Source organism: Notamacropus eugenii, chromosome 6 (assembly GCF_028372415.1).
Source record: "Notamacropus eugenii isolate mMacEug1 chromosome 6, mMacEug1.pri_v2, whole genome shotgun sequence".
Classification (NCBI taxonomy): Eukaryota; Metazoa; Chordata; class Mammalia; order Diprotodontia; family Macropodidae; genus Notamacropus; species Notamacropus eugenii.
The window spans coordinates 273893759-273900704 of NC_092877.1; positions in this window are offsets into that span (position 1 = coordinate 273893759).

Sequence of the window (6946 nt, forward strand, 5' to 3'; positions counted from 1 at the left end):
GACCATTTTCTCCTGGATATAATTTTCACCCTGGGTTTTCATGACCCTGTTTTCTATTGGCTCTCCTCATCCTTGCCTAACTTCTAGGTCTCTGTTTCCTCTGATATATCGTCATTCATTCTGCTAACTGTCGGTCTATCCCAAGGCTCTGACCTAGGCTCCCTTCTCACCTCTGATTTACACTTGTTCATGTGAGGGGCTCACCAGCTCCTAAAGGTTTACTTATGATGTCTATGTAGATGACTCCAGGAACTATGTCTTTTGCCCTTGTGTCTCTCCTTAGTTCCCAGTAACTATCATTAGTTGTTTTGAACTGATTGTTCCATAGGCAACAGAATTCACTATCTTTCACCCAAAACTCATTTCATCCCTGTTCCTTCTGAGAGCATTAAAATCACTGGGATTTTCAAGCTTAGTAACATAATCCTTGATTCCTCACTCTTGATGCTATATATCTGACTAACTGTCAGATCTTGTCACTTCTATGTGTTATTAACTAGGTGGCACAGTGGATAGAGGGCCAGGTATGGAGTTAGGAAGATCTGAGCTCAAATCTGACCTTACATCCTTACTATTTGTGTGACTATGGGGAAGTCACTTACCTCTGTTTGTTTCAATTTCATCTGTAAAATGAGCATAATGGCATCTATCTTGCTGAGTTGTGAAGATCAGATGAAAACATTGTAAAGCACTTAGTATAGTGCTGGGCACATAGTAAATACCAGATGAATGTTAGCTATTATATACACCCTTCTCTACATTCATATAGCCACAAGTCTCCACAAAGCTAAATAAAACCATTTTTCTAAAATGCACAAGGCTGTCTGACCATGTTACTCTCTAGTTCAATAAACTCTAGTGGCTCCCTGTTACTTTCAGGATTAATATAAACTCTGATGTTCAAAGATCTTCACAAAATGCCTCCATCTACCTTTCCAAACTTATTATGCATTACTCCTTTTTATATACTCTATGCCAGGGATAGGGAACCTGTGGTCTCGAGGTCTTCAAGTGCTTCCCTTTGACTGAATTCAAACTTCACTGTGATTCAATCAAAGGGACCTAGAGGGCCATGCATGACCTCCGGGCTGCAGGTTCCCCACCCCTGCTATGTTTTTGTCCAACTGGCTTCCCTCTCTTAGAGTCCTTAATATCCTATATGACTAAGATCAAGTATAGCCTTCTATGAGAAGCCATCCCTGACCTTTCCAGATACTATCACATTCTCCTTTTATTTGCCTTCCCATTACTTTATATATCTTATATATGATTGAATGTAACAAGCTCCTTAAAGGCAGGGACCACTTTATGTCTTGATATCCTCAGTACTTAGCATGGCACATAGTAGGATCATCTCATAGGGCAACTATCTACCAGGGTTTTCCCCTGCCCCATAACATGAGTTAAATTAGTTTTTCTCTGAAAGGCAACAGGTTATCCTTGGTACTCAATTGGCCAAAGATGCTAACACTCAAGCTATGCCTCCCTTGAAGCAGCTTCCTGATCTGGCTTTATAGAAGTGTTTTCTCATCACTTGAGGGTTTAAAAAAAGCCCTTAGTAAGAACTGGGACTCCCGGTCCCAGCCATGCAGACTTGGTAGTTCCCAAGACAATGTGGGACCATGCTCCTGGTCTGCTGATCATAGACATTTCTAGAAAAGGTGAGAGAGGCCACATCTACCCAAGTGCTGTAGTATCTTTGTGGTATATCTTTTCTAGGCTATAGCCAAGTAAACATCCTTTTGTTAATGGCTAAATGATCTTTGAAAGTCTTATTTCATTCCAACAATAAACCTAAATGAGCAAATGACCCTCTGAATCAGGTTTACTCCATGAGCACTTAATAGATGCTTGTTAATTCCTTGTCACCTCCATCGAGTAAACTCTAGTGGCTCCCATTATTGCCTCCAGAATCAAATATACAATCATCTTTTTGCCTTTTAAAGTCCCTTGTCACTTATAGTCTCTTCGTAGTCTTATGTCACTTCTTTTCACTTATTCTCGTTGCTGTCGTCCAGTCCGTCAGATTCTTCATGACATCATTTTGGATTTTCTTTGCAAATGCCACTTCCTTCTCCAGATCATTGTCTAGATGAAGTAACTGAGGCAAACAGAATTCAATGACTTGCCTAGGGTTATACAACTAGTAAGTCACCTAGGCCAGATTTGAACTCAGGTTTTCCTGACTCCAGACCCAGTTTTCTATCCACTGTACCACTCTTCACCACATAACCTATGAATTCAGCAACATTGGCCTCTTAGCTGTTTCTAGTATTCCATCTACTGATTCTGTGTTTGGAACAAATAGTAAGAACTTAATATATAGCACAGACCTTGGCATATTCAATAAGCACTTAATAAATGCTTATTGCTTAACTTTCTGTCAAGTATTTTCAGTGGCTCTCTCCCATTCCTGGAATTTTCTCCCTCATTAACCCAGTCTCTTGTCTCCTGACTTCCCTAACTTCCTCCAATGCCCCAGCCCCATCCCCTACAAAATCCCATATTCTGCAAGAAGCCTTTCTCCTGATTCTGTGCTGTCCCTTTAAAATCATCTCTTGTCTATATCTTCTTTGCACATAGTTTGCAGACACTTGACACTCACTAGCTGTGTGACCTTGGTCAAGTCACTTAACCCCAATTGCCTCATCCTGGGTCATCTCCAGTCATCCTGATGAATACCTGGTCACTGGATTCAGATGGCTCTGGAGAAGAAGTGAGGCTGGTGACCTGCACAGCCCTCCCTCACTCAAAACAAAGTCAAGTGCAAGTCATGTCATCATTTCTGTGATGGCATGGTCTTCAGCAACAAAGGATGAACACACGCAGTTTGCATGTTCTCTCTCCCCTGAGACTGGGATCTCCTTCAGAACAAGGACTTTTTTTCCCCTTTCTTTGTATTCTCAGAGTTTAACCTGGTACAAAGTAAATGCTTAATGAATTCTTGCTGATTTGACTTGATTTTGAAGCACTGCTGATAAACAATCAATGGGACTTGAAGAATACTGTAGTAGACACAAGGGGTGACAGTTTTGCCTTGGTCCAATTTCTTTTGGTTAATCCTGTTACTCAGCACCAAACACACAGAACATTCAGCAAAGTCATTTCAACACTTTCCCTTCTGACTTCCTACTCAATCTTGACCTTGATATGGCCCTGATTTGGAAGCTGCTCTCTTTCTTATCATTTCTAATTCTCTCCATTCAGTCAACTATCACTGAAATCAATTCTACTAACTCAAGTTTCCCTTGCTGACTCAACTCCTAATGATGGGATTGCTTCTCCTATCAATGCCACTAGACCCACAGACTGCTCTTTATACTTAAACTTATCTTAGAACTTACTTCAGATTCACTGGCTCTCTGTTTCAGATTTTGATTCTCCTTTCAGCTACACCCCACTCATAGGCAGATATGAACTGAAAGACATAGTCACTGGACACCTTTTCTAGCTTTTCTGGGTCATTACTAAAGCTTAGGGCCCTCCTTGTAAAGAAAGACTATATGGTTTTACCAGAATGCATACATATACTGGAATCTCAAAACGTATTCACTATTTTCCAATAATCAGAAGTCATATCACCACTGAAATGGGACAATGAATAAAACACTTGATTTTATTAATTTCTAAATTTGCATATTAAGAAATTCCCATCACCAATGCATTATGCCATCTTCTTTGCAATTCTTAGAGAATTCCTAAAACAGTAAAGCCAAAATTAAACAGAAACATATCCCTTAGAAAATCAAAAATTATTTTCTGTGTTATATTTTATTTGTATTTATTTTATTAAACATTTCCCAATTACATTTTAATATCTTTCCCTCACGTTCAACATCTCTGCCCGAGAAGCCTGAGAGATCAAATGATAACTTACTCATGATCATAGAGCCAGTATGTCTATGGAGAGACTTGAACTCAGGTCTTCTTGGTTACAAGGCCAGATTTCTATCCACTATATCATGCCGTCAATGCTGAAGGTGCTATGGCCAAGGGGAGGAAATGGGGCAGAGGCCCAATCCCCTGGCCCTCTTCAGTCTACCCATTTCTCTGCTTCAAAGTGGCACAGGTTACCTCCTTACCATCTAAGAATCCTGCCTTTTGTTCAACCCAGGAGAAAAGCCCCTCCCTCTCTGATACGATGGCTAGCCAGAAATCACTGGGCAGAAGCCATAATGGGTGACAATTTTTACCAATCTCTGTCCTTCATGCTTTGCCATAGTTTCATTGCTATCTTCTCAACATAGGAATTAGATGCCCACCAACTCCATTCCTTGTCCACCTCTGATCCCTTAGGAACAACTGCAATTTTGTCTCTAATTTAAAGGGTCCTGGGGAAGGAAAGGAAGTGAAAAAATGGTTCCAACATTAATCAGATAGGGAATAGGAAGTTGTAGGCCCATCAAGAAAGCAATATAGCAATAAATAATCATACCACTACTTCAGTTGGGAAACTAATATAGAAGCCTCAATGGGAAATTTGCAATAGTGATGCTCATTACATACTTTACATTTCACTTTCACTGAATACAGACAGATCCACTCCAAAGGTATCCTTTCCTTCTCGTGTTTTCTCTCTCTGTAGACATCCCTTTCCCTCCCAGAATATTTACCATTGTTTCTCCTGTTGCCCTGTATAGCCAATACTAGTAAATAATACTTAACTTTGTAGGTGCCCAAGAAGTGTGTGAGTGTGTGTGTGTGTGTGTGTGTGTGTGTGTGGTGGGGGAAGGCTGATGCTCGCTGCCTTGCATGTTTATATAAGGTTCTGTATTACAAGACACAAACAGGAGACATCCCTATCCCAGGCATAAGCTTGCCAAGAGGTCCATGAATTCCTGAGTCAGTTCAGTGGGTGGAAGGGTGTGTTCACATTGACTTTCTGCAATTCAGAGAATCACCCTTACAATTTGAGGCTAACAAGCAGGACTGCTCATGGGGCAGAGCTTGTCCCTTTAAAACTGTCCCTTAGTTCTGGCACCGGTCACAATAAAGGACTTCTCATAGCCCACTGGAATCAGTCAAATAACACTTGTGCCAGACTGAAGCACATAGGTGGGTGAGGGAAGAAGAATCTCTCCATCAATCATCCTTACAAGGATACTACACATTCTTTTTAGGTTCCACTTTGTCAAAATTCCTACTTTTTAGCCCACGTAACATAGAGAGTCAGGGAAACTACCATGGGGTGCCACCTGCTTGTCTTGTAATGAGGTGAAGGAGAAGTGATTATCTTCCAGTATCATATCCTTGTTGCAAAAATTAAGCCATGCCTGTCTAAGCACACAACACAGAAATAGTCTTCAAAAATTTACCTGCCCATTGCTAATGACAGCAAGGTTTAAAGACCTTTCCTTTGTTACCGCACTGTTTACCTGAAATCACTTAGGATTACTTTGCTGTGCTGTACAATTACAACCTTCCAAGTCTGAAAGGTCATTTAGTCCAAATACCTATTTCCAGGCAGAGCTGCATTTAAACTATCTAAGGCAGATGAAGTATCTCTAGCGGAGGATATTGCTTTGGTTATGCATTCCAGTGTCTCGTGAAGCAATTTCAAACTTGGAAGGAAGAAAGTGAAATACTTAACTGTTTGGTGCATGGTTTATGCCTTAAGCACTATTTAGAGAGAGATGAGTTTCTTACAAACTCCTTTCACTTAAATAAAAAGTATAAATGGAACAAGAGTTAAGAGATTTAGCACATAAACCCTACTACTTTTAACAGAAAAATAAAAAGGAGATAATGGACTGGAGTCTCATTCAACAGAGCAACTGGTATTTTATGAGATGAAACCTGGTATATGTAATCGACACATTAGTCAGTCTACTTTCATCCACTGATGAAGCTAGACTATTAGCTCTGTTCAAAAATCTCTGAAACACAATGAGCCTTGATGTGCACTTACAGAAGACGTCTATGAGTTCATAAGAAGATGTCTCAAATCAGTGCTGTTTCTTTAGTTCTAATGTTAAGTATCAGAAGTTATCACCAGGCTTTGCCATTGCAAACTTTCAGTACTGTGCTGGATTTGCAAGTTTCCATGGAAAGTAAAAAAAAAAAAAAAAAAGATTCCCAGGAGACACTTGCAGTCTGACAGTACTTGGAGTGAAATTAAAATATTTCATAGCCATTAACTTATTCAGGAGGGCAGTCCCTCATGTTCTACTCTCACTCTTCATTAAACCTTTTTCCTTGAGGGATAGATGTGTTTCTTTTCATAAGGCATCTAATTGAGATTTAGCAGTAGGCACATGTGAAGAATGCTGGAAAGGGACTCAGATAGTGAATCAAGAGGGCAAAGACCAAACATCAGTTTCAATTTTGCAACATCTCTCCAATTTGGCCTCTTTAATCCTCTGGTACTTCCACCACCATGAGGCAGGCCTTCTTCCCCACACCTAGACTATGGCAATAGCCTACTGGTTATTCTGCCAGTCACAAATATCTCTCTAATCCAATCCATCATTTATTCAGCTGCCAAAGTGATTTTTCTGAAGTGTAGGTCTGACCATGTCACGCCCACCAATCAATAAACTCCACAGGCTCCCTGTCACCTTTAGGATCAAACACAAAATCCTCAGTTTGGCATTAAAAGCCCTTCATAACCCAGCCTTCCCCTACCTTTACAATCTTTTTATATCTTACACTCCCCCTTCTCTTCAATCCATTGATGCTAGCCAACTTGCTGTTTCTCTGATATGGGAAATTTCACTGGTAGTCTTCCATGCCTGTAATTCTGCCCCTCTTAAAGGGCAGCTAGGTGGTGCAGTGGATAGAGCACCAGTGCAGGAGTCAGAAAGACCTGAGTTCAAATCTCACCTCAGACACTTGATGCTCCCTAGCTGTGTGACCTTGGGCAAGTCACTTAACCCCAGCTGCCTCATCCTGGGTCATCTGCAGTCATCCTGATGAATATCTGGTCACTGGATTCAGATGGCTCTGG